Source organism: Orycteropus afer, unplaced genomic scaffold, assembly GCF_000298275.1.
Source record: "Orycteropus afer afer isolate SDZICR_OR568_19922 unplaced genomic scaffold, OryAfe1.0 scaffold00110, whole genome shotgun sequence".
Classification (NCBI taxonomy): domain Eukaryota; kingdom Metazoa; phylum Chordata; class Mammalia; order Tubulidentata; family Orycteropodidae; genus Orycteropus; species Orycteropus afer.
The window spans coordinates 3,251,863-3,267,442 of record NW_006921697.1 but is presented as its reverse complement, the minus strand read 5'-3'; positions in this window follow the sequence as shown (position 1 = coordinate 3,267,442).

The following is a 15,580-nucleotide window of genomic DNA, read 5'->3' as shown; positions in this document are numbered from 1 at the left end:
GGGTTTGAACTGCCAACCTTCTGGTTAGTAGTCAAGTGCCTTAGGCACTACACCACAGGTCATTATATCCATCTATTTTACATCTCATTGAAGATTTTGGTTAAAATTTTGTGATTATGTGCATTTTGGTTCATCTGTAAATCTGATGAATTTGCCTCAAACCAGGTTGGTTATACAAATGTACTTTTAATGAGAAAAACAATGTACTATATCATTGTAATCAGCACATACTACATGGAAACTACTCTGCTAAAATAGTTTTAAATCATACTTTAAAATACCATTTTTAAAATGTGGCTAACTATTCCCTTGGAATCTGATGCTGTTTTTTTTTTTTTCATTATTCACAGACAGTGATTCAGTCTCTATTTAAAGAGGTTTTATTATACATATACCATAGCCAAAGACAAATCAGTTAATATCTTTATCCTAATCCTCCTCCCCAAAATTTCCTTCACCTGGCTAGTTCGTGATTCCTCATATCTAATTTAAATGAGGAACAAGGAGAGAGAAGCAACATTGGGGAAAACCCAGTATGTTTTTCTGGTTTCAGGTTTCAGGTTATCTAACAATGTTAACATTTGGAAATTCAAGAGTGCTTTTATCCTTGCCTCATTTGTTTTCCATTCTTTTAAAATGCCTTCATAGTGTGTGTGTGTGTGTGTGTGTGTGTGTTTGTACTTTATAAATAAAATGCTACTCTGTTGACAGGAATTTATTTGTGGAAGGGAACATACAGGGGTGGAAGTTGTCAGACTAGGGAGAGAATCTATCTCACTCACTAGAGGGTTGAGAAACCTTGAATTTGACATTTAAATGCTGTGTGACCTTGGACAAGCACTTACTTCTTTATATCTTGGAGTTCTATTCTGTAAAATAAAATGTGATAACCTCTGGGCTCCTTTGCAGTAATATTATTTCCATAAGTGTATGAGCAGGAAAGGAGCTCTGGTGATGTAATAGGTAAGACATTTGTCTGCTAACCAGAAGGTCAGTGGTTCAGACCCACCAACTGCTCCATGGGAGGAAGATGAGTCAATCTATGTCCATAAAGATTTACAGCCTTGGAAACACAATGGGGGTTACTGTGAGTTGGAATTAGCTCAACAGCAGTGGGTTAGTGGGTTGGGTATGAGCAGGAAGGGAGACAGTATCTAATATGTATCATTTTATAGCTCATTTTTATCCTCATCTTTTTATAAGTGAGAAAATTGAAAAACAGAAAAGTAATTTTCTTCAGTCACACAGTTAGTTAATGGTTAAAGCAGCAGTATGCAGGGTCTCATGACTCAAGGACTTAGTTATTCTAATGACAGGATTTCTGCCATTCAGGGACTACCTTCACCTTTGTCATACATACGTATGTTTATATGTATGTACGTATATATCTATCAGTCACCACATGTACCATTTGAATAGTCATACCAAACTGTTTTTCTAAATTGGTTTACTTCCTTTACTCAGATAAATTCTTTTTATGAAAGATCTATGTATAAGAAAAACTTTCTTTCCATAAGTAGAGGTCCATAAATAATAACAAATACAATGAGGAACAATGCACTAAATTCAAGCTAGATCCTGTTGCTGATTGAAAGCACTAAGTCTGGGCCTAATTTGGCATTATTTGATTAATAAGTGGCCAGGAGTGTGAAGACAGACTAGCACCAACCACTTTTTCCTGGAGCAAGTGGTGACATGGAGAAAGTAGCCAGAAGGATTTGGCATTATTTGATTAATAAGTGGCCAGGAGTGTGAAGACAGACTAGCACCAACCACTTTTTCCTGGAGCAAATGGTGACATGGAGAAAGTAGCCAGAAGGACTGGCCTCCTCACAGTCAGTCAGTTTGGGAATGTGCCTCTCACTTCAGAGAAGTGGTGACTCAGTTCCAGGAGAGAAAAGGAGCAAGCACTCTAATACATAATATAATTCAGGATGAGAAGGCTTGTAATGAGGGTTAATTGCAGGATGTTATGGGGATACAGGGTTTGGAGCCTTAACCCAGGTATATGGGAGGAAGTGATGTCTAAGTTGAAAGACAGATTCAGTGAATTCTAACTACAGCCCAGTGGGTGTGGTATTGATGGACAGGACACATGTCTAGCAATGGTCCAGCAGCTGGAGAGGGCATGACATTTTCTGGGAATAGCAGCGAGTTCAGCAAGGTTGGAGCAGAGCTGGGGAGGTCAGGAGGTATGATGAGAAGAAGGTGGAGAGGGGAGCTTGAGGCAGACCTGAAGAGGTTTGGAACCATGGGAGGGTTATAAGCAGGAGAGACACAGTTAGATTGGTGCTTTGGAAAGATGTTTCTGGAAGCAGCATGTGAATAAATTTCAGGCCAGCAAGAGGGATGGTAGGAGATGTGTTAGGACCTGGCTAGTGCAACAATACCAGAAGAGAAGGTATAATGGCTTGGTTGAGGACAATGCACCCAATGGAAGAGACATTCAGAAAGCAGATCCCATAGGCCTAGGATATGGAAGACTGAGGGAAAGAGAGGGATCAAGAAAAACTTTTTTTTTTTTTTTTTTCAATTTTTCCATCTTGCAGTCTGCCCCCATTTTCTTTCTTTCTTAGTAATATTTTTATTTTGGAAAAATTTGAGGTGTATAGAAAGTTGTAAACATGGTACAGAGAGTTCTTATATATCCCTCACCCATTTCCCCCTTGTTAATGTCTTACATTGCCATATTAGTTTTGTCAAGACTAAGAAACGGCTATTGGCTCATTTCTACACCTAAACTCCATACTTCCTTTGAATTTCACCAGCTTTTTCACTAATGTCCTTTCTCTATCGTGGGTCCAGTCCAAGTACTACACTGCATTTGGTTGTCATGTCTCCTTAGTCTCACCTCTGGTTTGTGACAGGATCTCAGCCTTTCCTTGTTTTTCATGACAAAAGGAAGAGAGATTTGACTTCCTTTCTTTGTGATAATTCTTCCCACTAAGAGATATGGACAAGGGGTAAGGAAGGAGAAGAAATGCAAAGGTGTCACTAGAACAAAGCTCATGGCTGGAATGGACCCTGTAGTCACCTGGGGTGGCAGTTCCAGGTGGGGTAAGGAGATGAGCTTTGTAGTCAGCTGTACTGGCTTAGAATCTGCCTCTGCCACTTACTAGCTGTGTGACCTTCAGAAAATTAACTAACTTCTTTGAGCCCAGAGTTGTTAGAATTATATCAGAGAGTGCACATAAAATGTTAGTTCATCTGATAAAGACTTGCTTACCTTCTGTGTATTTCACAGACAAGGAAATGGCTGAACCAAATCTATCTTTGGGAACAGGACTTTACCCAAGGAAGAGAGAAGTGTACTTCTGAGGCTATTCTAAAATGGAATGAATAAAATAATTTGTGCTTTGAAAAGTTTATTTATTGTAAAGTTATAATTTAAACTTTTTTTTTTTTCATACTAGGTTTTACCTGCCACTTTACAATTCAGTTGCATTTTTTTGTTTGTTTGTTTGTTTCTGGATGCGAGACTTGAAGTTATGCAGTGCAGCCAACTCCAGAGCAGTGCCTGGGCCTCTGGCCTGCACTCAGGGACACCTGCATCTGAAGTTTTCTCTGCGTCTCCCTCACTCAGTCACCTGAGCATGTTACTTTTTCTCTAGAAGCATCTATTCTTCCTTCTGCATGGAGTTTTAGTTGAGATAGCACATGCAACTAACTGTACTTGGCACAAGCACTCACTTTGTGGTAGCTATCATAATGAAGAATGAAGTAGATTCTTAGTAAGCATATCCAGTTCTGGGCCCCACATCTTCAGACGAGTGTGTGTGTTATTTTGTTGTTGTTGCTGTTTTTAGATGCCGTTGAGTCAATTCCAACTCATGGTGACCCCCATGTGGCAGGGTAGAACTGAACCACATAGGGATTTCAAAGCTGTAATCTTTGTAAGAGCAGATGACCAGGTGTTTCTCCCACAGAGCTGCTGGTTAGGTTGGAACCACCAACTTCAGTTAGTGCTTAACCATTATGCCAATAGACAGTGTGTGTTAGGGGTGCTGTTTTTTCTGTGGGCTTCACCTCAGCAGCTTACTACTTAGGTAGGATAGTCTCGCTTTCCTGGAGTGCACCACTCTGCCACTAGGCCTTAGTCAATTATTTCAGAATCCAAGGGGATTAGAGGATGGAGGCTGCTAGAGGTCCCAGCTCTGAGAACAAGCAGTTGGCTTACATTCCTTAGAGGGGTGTATTCTCCCCAGAAAGGCAGAGAGACAGGTGGCTGCTGAGGAGGCGGGGAGGCTCTGCCCAGCTCTGATGGGGTAGGGTGAGGCCCAAGAATAACATGTGTGGCTGATACTCAATAATTGGACAGCTCAGCCAGTTTCCCAGAAGAGATTGTGGGAAATGGATAGGAAAGAGGGAGACCAATGTGCCTTCAAAATTATTTTAGAGGTGGGCACTCCAGCTCCCACTCTAGTTCTGCCTTTGACTCATTGTCTAGAGCATTGGATTAGCACAAGGTGTGAGACCCCCTTGGTGAGTTTCCAGACAGGATGTGGGGAGGATGACTGGGGTCACATGGGTAATGAGGCAAAAAAACACAATCAAAGCCAAAACCGAACCAAACCCATTGCTGTGGACCAGTCTTAACTCATGGACACCCTATGTGTTGCAGAGTAGAACTGCTCCACAAGATTTTCTTGGCTGTAATCTTTATGGAAGCAGATTGCCAGGCCTTTCTTCTGAGGCACCACCAAGTCAGTTTGAACAGTAACCTTTCAGTTAGTAGCTGAGTACAAAATGTTTACACCACTCAGGGACATATAATGAGAAGAAAACCATAGCTCACTACCATCAAATTGATTCTGACTCATAGTGAACTTACAAGACCGAGTAGAGCAGCCCTATAAGATTTCCTCTGGTGGCTAGTGCCTAAGGCATTTGACTGTTGATGGCTGATGGTTCAAGTCCACCAGCCGCTCCTCGGAAGGAAGGCTGGGCAATCTAATTCCATAGTGATACTGCCTCGGAAACCCAAGGAGGGGTCGCTATGAGTCGGTTCCAATTTGACGGCAGTGGGTAAGTAGTAGTAATAAGATTTCCAAGGCTGTAAATCTTTATGGAAGCAGACTACCTCATATTCCTTTTGTAGAGCAGCTGGTGGGTTCAAGCTGCTGACATTTTGGTTAGCAGCCGAAAATGAGAAGAAAGTCTTCTGGAAATCTTTGGTTGGATGTTGGGTTGTCTACCTCTATAAGAAAATGAGCGATCCAGTAGGGGGCGGTAAAGTCTTTCCTAAATAGTACCTTATCACTGTGTTTTGTAACTCTGGATCAGGCTAGTGCTGTGGCTTTCAAAAATTTTTTTTGTTCGTTTTTTTACTACAACCCATAGTATTCCAGTGTGCATTCATATGCATAAACAAATACATGTTTGAGAAAACATCGTTTTATTTTTTTGCAGCATTCAATATACTTGGAATACAGTCTATTCTTTTTATTGTTGTTGTTGTTGTTATATATACACTATGTTATATTATACTTAGGAGCTCTGGTAGCATATTGCCTAAGGCACTTGACTGCTAACCAGAAGGCTGGCAGTTCAAACCCACCAGCCACTCCTCGGAAGGAAGGTGGGGCTATCTACTTCCATAGTGATACCACCTCGGAAACCTAAGGAGGGGTTGCTATGAGTTGGGTCCAACTTGACAGCACATAACAACAACAACAACAACAACTATATTACACTTAAGAAAAAATGCAGCCCTAACCCAGTAGATTGAGTTATTGATTCAATAAACTGCAGTTCGAAAAGCAATGACCTGGAAGGAGATCTCTATAAAAGAGTGCAAGAGGGTTTTGGCCTTTGTTTCTTATACACCATTTTATAGACAATTTTATTGAGACCAGAGAATATATAACATGTTTTTATCAAAATAAAAGTAGCTGTTGACATTATTGAATGTGTATCCACAGTTAACAAGTGATTGAGGAGAGATTTGAACCCATTTCTCCATGATGCTGGAACTGGAGAGCTGAACCATCAAATTATGCTGTGGTGTGTGTCAGATGGCACATCTCTGAGATAGACACTATCACTAATGTGATCCTGAATAGAAGCAAGATTACAACTTGCTTCAGCAGGCTGGAATAATGGGCTGAAATCAACACAGTGATTCTGGTGGTCAAAATATTGACTACTCAAGAACAAGACTGGGGAGACCTGATTTTCCAGGGAGGTCTTGAAAATAAAAGGAGGGGTTATAATTTACCACATTTAGGTAACTTAGCCTAAAACAAATGATAGAGCATCTTTAATGGAAAGTGAGAAGAGGAACAGAAAATGTATAATGGCACAATGATGATAGGTCAAAAACAAATTACGAATTAGCCAGGTTTTGAAGACAATGCCGGGGGTGGAATGGCGTTGGGGAGGGAAATTGCAAGACTCCAGAGCCAACAATAGATGACCTCAGACTCCTGAGCCAAGGAAGCAGCCAGGTGGAGCTCATGGTACATATGGCTTGAATGGTGGAGGCAGAAGAGAGGCCACAGGCACGAGAGAGACCTACTTTTTCTGTCATGGGAAAGTTGTTGGGACACCCTCATCCCTCAGACTTGTCTTGTGAAACAAATTACCTGGAAGAAGCCCACATTCATGTTCCTTTGGAATACTTATCACAGTTTATAGTAATTTCTTCTATGTGACTTGTTTTTTTTTAATCATCTCTCTGTAACACCTAGATTGGGAACTCCATGAGAGCAAGATCTTGTCTGGGTCACTCACTTCTGTATTTCCAAATGCTTTACTTCTTATGCATAAATAGCAGTAGCACCATGTTTTCACTCGTTCATAGTTTTCAGGAATCTTAATGATCTATTCTCTTAACTTCCCACTTTATTTTTATTTGGGATTGCATGTTTTTACCATGCAACATATCTAGGTGCAGGCTTTTAAAATAGGTTATCTCTACTGTTTGATTTTAGCCTTTTAGATCTAGACTATGATATTTAAATATGATTTATAGGACTCTCAGCTACTTTACCTTTCTTGGATGGGCCAAATGTGCACAAAGTGATTTTTTTTTGTTCTGGACCTTTCTTGTAAGTTGAGAACTTTTGATGTTCTTTCATCTGGGGCTACATTGAACATCTGTTGTGTAGAGGTTCTCATAGGCATGCCTCTGAATGCTCTTAAGAGACAGTCGTGACACTAGCTACATCTGCTTTCATCCCTGGGGAGCTGCCACAGGCCAGGCTGGAATAACAGCTGCTTGGTAATCCTGGTGACCACACAGCTACTTATTCATAAACCAAAACAAAACTGACTTTTGTCTGTCCTAGAGCTTGCTGCTTTGGGACTCCAGTGAGTGGAGGAAAGGATGAGCAGACAAAAAAGTGACTTGCATTTTTAGTTGTTCTAAAGTTCTAAGAACTCATATCAACTGATAATATGACCCTCTTTCAAGTTCTATGCCATTCCTTTCTTTTCTCTCCAGTTACATAAAGTCTTTCTCTACTCACGTCCTTAGATTAGGTTCTTCCTGTTGTGTGTACTCACAGATCCTTGTACTTATCTTTCAGAATACGTACCACAGTTTATAGTTACACCTTCTGTGTGACTTGTTTTCTTTAATAATCTCTGTGCACCACCTGGATTGGAAGCTCATGGCAGCAAGACTTTGTTTGGGTCACTCACCTCTGTATTCCCAGAGCCTAACCCTGTATCGGCCACACAAGTAGACTTTCATTAAAGATGTGTTGAATGAGTGAATTAAAAAATGAATGAGTGAAACTTTGCATTCAGGTGTGATCCCTTCTTATCATGTGTGAGAGGGTGAAAGTATTGAAACCATAAGCTACCTGCTTATTGATTATTGGAATTGGAGGGGAGGTTGCTTGCTTACATAGCAGGTGCTCAGCAGAGTTTATTGAGAATAACAAGCACAGATTTTATTTGTTCAGGCTGAGTTGCTCTAAAGCACTGGTCTCTTTTCCTAAGTTTACAAATAAGAAGCAGTTATGAGCAAGTCTAATTACTGCCTTTACTGAACACCTGCCCTGTTCCAGATACTGTGCTAAGTAATTCATGTATACTGGAGGATTTAATCCTCCAAATGACTCTACACAGAAGGTTTTATTATCTTTCTGGTTGAAGAAATCAAGGCTCAAAGTAGTTAAGACACTCATAGAGATTCAAACACATTTCTGTGTGAATGAGACACAAGTGTTTTACATCATTTTGTAACTGATTACATATTTTCTCTTTTTTAGAACTGTTTTAAAATAGTTGTGAAGAGAAATATTTCTCTTGTGAACACTTGATACTGTTCCTCTTTGTTTCAGAGAGGAAGGATGACCAGAAAACCTAGGGTTAGGAATCTTGGTTTATAAAAACACTATTGCACAGAAAATCCCTCATTGCTAAAGACTCCATAGAGAAAAAAGGGACCAGGGGACAGTGACACTGTTAGGCCTAAGTGAATCCCCAGGCTCCTTCACTGAAGAATCATAAGTTAGCATTTGTATCAGGGGGTAATGATGTGTAATCCAAGGCAAAAGATCTAAACTTGCCCTTGTTGTTGTTGTTGTTGTTATGTGCCGTCGAGTCGGCCCCGACTCATAGCGACCCCTCCTTGGGTTTCCGAGGCAGTATCACTACTTAGTACCCATCAATCTGCTTGGAGGAGACTGTATGTTCATGTGAGAAGCAGTAGGAGGAAAAGTCTGAGTTGTGGGGTACCTCCTGTAGTACTGAGGAGACAGAGAATCATCCTTCCTCCTTCCCTCCATTCATCCATTCATTCATTTACTCATCCATCCAACCAATATCCAACACCTCTAAAGGGCCAACCTCACACTCCAGTGAGCAAGGCAACCATAGGCCTTGATCTCATGGAGCTTATGGGCTCCTTGGCAAGCCAGGGTGCTCTGATGAACTTCCCCATCATTCCTGCCATCAGCAAAGATTTGACACTTATACTCCAGGTACTGTGCTAAGTGCTACACTTGAGTTGTGTCACTGACTATAATAGTTCACCCTATGAAATAACTATCTAGTATAATTGTTCATATAGTACATAAGAGGAGACACACTCATAGAAGTTAAGGAAGAAATTGACCCTTACCCAAAGTCCTGTAGGTAGAAAGTGGCAGAGTCATGATACCATTCCATGCCTTGCCATATTTGAAGTATTTCATATAATTTAAGCTAGACTTCTGCTACATTTAACACAACAACAGCTAGATAGGCCTTATTCACTTGAATATTCTGTCTAGGAAACCTAGGAGAATGATAGTATCATTGGCTGGCTCCACCACTTACCAGATGTATGACCTCAGACAAATGATTTAAACTCATGATGTTTTACTTTCATCATCAGTAAAATGGGGATGATACAGTATCTCATGAAGATTAAATGAGCAAAGTACTTAGGATGTTGTTGTTATTGTTGTTAGGTGCCGTCGAGTTGGTTCTGACTTATAACGACGTGATGTATAACAAATGAAACACTGTCCAGTCCTTCACCATGCTTACAATAGTTCCTATGTTTCTTAAAAATAAGAAACAGTTATGAGCAAGTCTAATTACTGCCTTTTACTGAACACCTGCCCTGTTCCAGACACGGTGCTAAGTAATTCATGTATACTGGAGGATTTAATCCTCCAAATTTTAAGCCCATTGTTGCAGCCTCTATGTCAATCTATCTCATTAATGGTCTTCCTCTTGTTTGCTGACCATCTGCTTTATCAAGCATGACGTCCTTCTCTAGAGACTAGTCCTTCATAATAACATGTCCAAAGTAGGTGAGACAAAGTCTCCCCATCCTTGCTTCCAAGGAGCACTCTGGCTATATGTCTTCTAAGACAGATTTGTTCATTCTTCTGGCACACTAAACTACATTCAATATTCTTTGTCAATGTTTGTTGTTGTTGTTATGTGCCGTCGACAATATCATAGTTAAAATACATCAATTCGTATTTTGTCTTACTTATTCATTGTTCAGCTTTTGCATGTACATGAGGCAATTGAAAATATCATGGTTTATGTCAGATCTTAGTCATCAAAGTGACATCTTTACTTTTGAACACTTTGAAGAGGTCATTTGTAGCAAATTTGCACAATATAGTAAGTCATTTGATTTCTTGAATGCTGTTTCCATGGGCATTCATTGTGAATCCAAGTAAAATGAAATCTTTGACAACTTCAATCTGTTCTCCATTTTTCATGGTATTGCTTATTGATCCAATTGTGAGGAATTTCTTTTTCTTTATGTTGAGGTGTAATCTATACTGAGGCTATAGTTTTGATCTTCATCAATGTGATAGTTAAGGTTATGTGTCAACTTGATCGGGCCATAATTCTAAGTGGTTTAGCAGTTATGATGTAGTCTCCCTCCATGATGAGATATTTTGTAATAACCTCCATGATGAGATCTGCTATGAGCAGCCAGTCACTTGAAAGGGAGTTTCCTTCATGGTGTGGCCTGCTTTCAATATATACGGAAAAGTTCTGGCAAAGCTCTCTGGCTTTTTGTTTAATTTGGATTCTGCACTGGGCTCATCATCATCTGAACCCTGATTCTTGGACTTGAATCAGTGGCCTGCCAGATTGTTGCCTTCACAGTCTGAGCCAACAGCTTGCACACTTATTTGCCGATCTTGGATTTGTCAATCTTTGTAGTCACCAGCTTGCTGTATTGCCTGCCGATCCTGGGTTTGTCAGTCCCTGTGGCTATGTGAGTCAGGAGAAGCCTCCAGCTTGATGTCTGACCCACACTTGGGACTTGCCAGCCTCTATAACTACATGAGCCATTTCCTTGAGATAAATTTATCTCTGTCTCTCTCGCTCTAAGCTTCACTTGTTTTGCTTCTCTAGAGAACCCAGCTTAAGATAATCCATAAGTAGTTCAAGTCCTCTTCACTTTCAGCAAGCAAGGTTGTGTCATCTGCATATCACAGGTGTTAATGAGTCCTCTTCCAATCGTGATGCTGCATTTTTCTTTGTATAGTCTGGCTTCTCGGATTATTTGTTCAGCATACAGATTGGATAATTATGGTGAAAGGATACAACCCTGGCACACATTTTTCTTTATACAATTCTGGCACACACTTTTCTTTATTCTTTATAACAGTATTCTCTTGTTCTGTTCAATTATCTCTTGGTCTATGTATAGGTTCCACATGAGCATAATTAAGTGTTCTAGAATTCCCATTCTTCAGAATGTTATCCATAATTTGTTGTGATTCACACAGTTGAATGTCTTTGCACAGTCAATAAAACACAGGTTAACATCTTTCTGGTATTCTCTGCTTTCAACCAAGATCCATCTGGCATCAACAAAGATATATCCCTCATTCCACATCCTCTTCTTAATCTGGCTTGAATTTCTGATTGTTCCCTGTGGATGTACTGCTGCAATCATTTTTGAGTTATCTTCAGCATAATTTTACTTGTATGTGATATTAATATTGTTTGATAATTTCTGCATTCCATTGATTGGGTCACTTAGGATCGTGCCTGTCATATATTATATAAGTGGTAGTTGTTACTGTATTGAAAGATGTTTCAGAAGAGTTTAGGGAAAAAAATATGATGAATTCAACTTAGAACATAAGTAAGCACTTGTGATTTGCATTTAAGTGGGTATGAAATCAGATTAATGTCAATATTGCCCACTCAACTTTATGTGCCATGAGATCTCTGGTTCATCACTGCACCCAGAGCCTACAACAGTGCCTAACCCATCCATCATACCAGTGCCCACTAGCCATCAAATGAACTCTGACTAATGCAACCCCATGTGTGTTAAAGTAGAACTGTGCTCTATAGGGTTTTCAGCGGCTGTGATATTTTCAGAAGTCAGTTGCCAGACTTTTTTCTGAGACATCTCTGGATAGACTCGAATTTCTAAACTTTCAGTTAACAGCTGTGTGCATGCATTATTTCCTGACCCATTGTAGGAGCTCAATATTTGTTTCTTGGCTTGAATAAATAAAGAAATAAATGAATGGACTATAGGCAGTTTTGTATTTATAATATAAATTATACATGGATCAAAACATGAAATAAATAAATATGTCCCTTGTAAGACATCAGCACTACCTAAAATAAAGTGGTGCATGCTTGAGTGTGGAGTTTCTGCAGAGACTCAGCAGGACGTGCAGCTTCCAGGAAGAAGTTGGGGGTCATTCCCTTTCCAGCCTGTTTCCAACATGAGCTGTCATCCAGGGCTCCAGGCCGTCCCGGGCCAACCTTCATAGCATCCTGAAGTTCTCCCCTAGCCAAACTATGTGGCCAATCCTCATGCAAGAAAAGGGCCTCTCTTCCTGTCCTTTAACTTCAAACTGGGGTCAAAGGCCTTAGGCTAGTATGAAAATAAATAAAGGCCTGAGTAGACAAAGGCCATTCTGGAGCCAGCCCTCACTGTAAACACTGGCCTTCCTCTCCTCTGGTCCAGGGCTTCCAGGCATTTCTCTGGGCTCACCATGACCTCACTTGGCCTAGAGACCTGGTGGTTGTGGCAGCTTTTGGTGGTCTTGTGGGAAGAGACCAAGAGTCTTCTGAGGGAAGTCAGAGGTAAGTGATGTTTAGCAACTGGGTCCCTGAAAAGAAATGTGTGCATGCATATGCATGCTCAAGTTTATTATACATTTTACATTTATAAAGGATGTGTAACACACAATTTAAAAATAATAGTAAAATATGAATACTTTTCATTGTCAATTCCATATAGCTGATTGTTTCTCATACAATGCTGTCATTGATTGATGCTAAACTCCCATAGTCAATTATGGTTGCAATTAAATAAAGAATATAGCTTTGACATGAATGTTGGCTGACACTTTTGTTAACAAGATGAAAGTGAAACAAAGATGTTGGAAAATCATTCATCTTTCAATGACTTCTTTCTGAATCAGAAAAATATTGCATCATTTTCTGCTGCTAGTCACAGTGCAACAGCTACAGACTTGGTACATTTGAAAATATAATTTGCATTGTTAACATCACTTTTTTTAAGTCTAGACAATCAACAGAACCATAATCAAGCCTTGATTTGTAATGTTTGCTAATTTCTCTGGTGTAAATATTCCAACTGTGACTGATTACAAGCTACCCATGTGACATCACTGAACATGGAGTTGGGAAAAGTGCACAGGAACATTTCATTATATAGTATTCCCACTATAGAGACTGACTAGGTGTAAATAACCTCAAGAGCATAATAATAGCAAAATGTAGTAAAATAAGAAACAATTAGTTTTGAATATTTATTATCTCTTTTTAAAGTACCATTTATCTAATTCTAAGTTTCTACTATTAATATAATTTAATTTTTAAAAAGGACTGTTTAACAATCAGTTTTCAAAATTTCTGAAAATTTAATACAGTTGGCCCTCTGTATTTGTGGGTTCTTCATCCACAGATTCAACTAATCATGGATTGAAAATATTGGCGGCGGGGGCGGGGGAAGCAGTTAAGTGGTCAAGGTAATCTTTCAAAGGCTAAGAGGGAGTGTAAAGTGCTATTTACATAGCATTTACATTGTATCAAGTGTTATAATCTAGAGATGATTTAAAATATACAGGAGGATGTGCATAGGTTATATGCAAATACTATGCCATAAGGCACTTGAATATCCTTGGATTTTGGTATTCATGGAGGTCCTGGAGCCAACTCCTGACAGATTCGGAAGGATGACTGTAACTGGTTCCCAGGAGGGGTTCCATACTGACTCCAGTATACCACTGGTCCTAGCCCAGTTGGAGAAGATGAGATTGGTGCAATGAGTGAGCATGAGGCCCAGAAGTCTGGTAGATGAGCCAGTGCCTCACACCAGTGATGACATAGGGCAAAACAATTCCTAGGACCCACCAGAAATGTAAAGGGAAGGAGACCACTCCTGTTCAGGAAGAAAAGGAAATTCTCCAGGAAAACTCCTGCAGGTTTGGGAAATTCTTCACTCACCACTCTTTGGTATTCCACTTTATTGAACTTGTGGGTTAATTAAGGAAGCCTAGAAGAACATGGGGCTAGTTGTGTGGCTGTTCAAGTGAGTTCTGCAAGGACAGTTATGATCTCAATTTGCTTTCCTCATCAGAGCATCCTTTGTAAATATCTGTGGTTGTTGTTGTGTGCTGTCAAGTTGATTCCAACTCAAAGTGAACCTGTATGACAGAGTAGAACTGCCCCATAGGGTTTGCAGGCTGTAATCTTTATGGGAGCAGATCTCCATATCTTTTCTATGGGGAGTGGCTGGTGGGTTTGAACTACTGGCCTTTCTGTTAGCAGTCAACTATTGTGCCAGCAGGGCTCCTTATTGCAAATGATTGCATCCATCATTTTCCAAGCACAGATAAAGGAAGTTTTGACCAAACTAATTTGGTGTTAAGAATCCTAAATGGAGTAAACACTTTCAGGTAGGCTACTAACCCAAGGGTTGGGAGTTCAAATCCACCCAGAGGTACCATGGAGAAAAAGACCTGGCAATATGCTTCCATTAAGATTAAATTAAAAAATGCCCAATGAAGTAGTTCTACTCTGTAACACATGGGGTCGTCATGAGTCATAATTGACTTGAAAGCAACCAACAGCAATTTGACATCATTATTTGACCTGCAGATGCTTTGGCCTCCCTGATTTGACCCTGAAGATGACTTGATTCCATGCTTATAACTTTCAACAGCTAAAGGATCAACATGGCTGAATTTTTCTCAAGAAATTCTTTTTCTTAATTAACCCTCATTCAACCATTTTAAGGAGTCCCTAGGTGGCACAAAAGATTAAGTCATTATTATTAGATGAAAAGTTGGAGGTTCAAACCCACCAAGAACATCTTAGAAAACAGGTCTATTGATCTGCTTCTGAAAGGTTACAGCCTTGAAATCGCTGGAGCAGTTGTACTCTGTAACACGTAGGGTCATCATGAGTCAGAATTGACTTGACAACAACAATAGAAACCACCACCACCACAAGCTATTTCTTTTTTCTTAAATTTTTTTTTTTTATTGTGATATGGGTACAAATTTACAAAGCAGATTCATTTTACTCACAACAGTCCATGTACATTTGGTTTCACGCCCCAATTACAATCCCCAACCATAAAAAGCTCTCCTTCCATCTCCTCCCTGTGACTAGCCCTTCTGTGCCCTTCTTATCTATGAATTCTTGTCTGTCAAGCTTCCTCTCTATGCAAATGCTGCCCTTCTGATGTCTCATGGTTGATTGATCTACAGGGTGCATCTCCCTAGAGTAGGTGGGTAGATGTTCTGCTTGTCGGTCTTTCTATTGTTTGTCTGGGAGCCAATCCATGGAAGTGAGGAATGCAGACCCGAAGGATAACCTGGGGCCATAGTCTCAGGGGTTCTGCCAGTCTTCATCTGACCAGTAATTCTGTCATTTTACCACAAACCTTTTTAATGTCAAGATAATTTTTAAATTAGTGAAGTTAAAGTATTTTTACTTTTTGCAATTTTCCTTTTTATTTTATCAAAATTATTTTTACAGAGATTAATTTCTTTGCATGTGAATTTTAACAAGATTGGTTTAATTTGTTGATTCTGATTTATCTGTATCTAATCTAGTTTGGGAGCTCTGGTAGCATAGTGCCCAAGGCACTTGACTGCTAACCAGA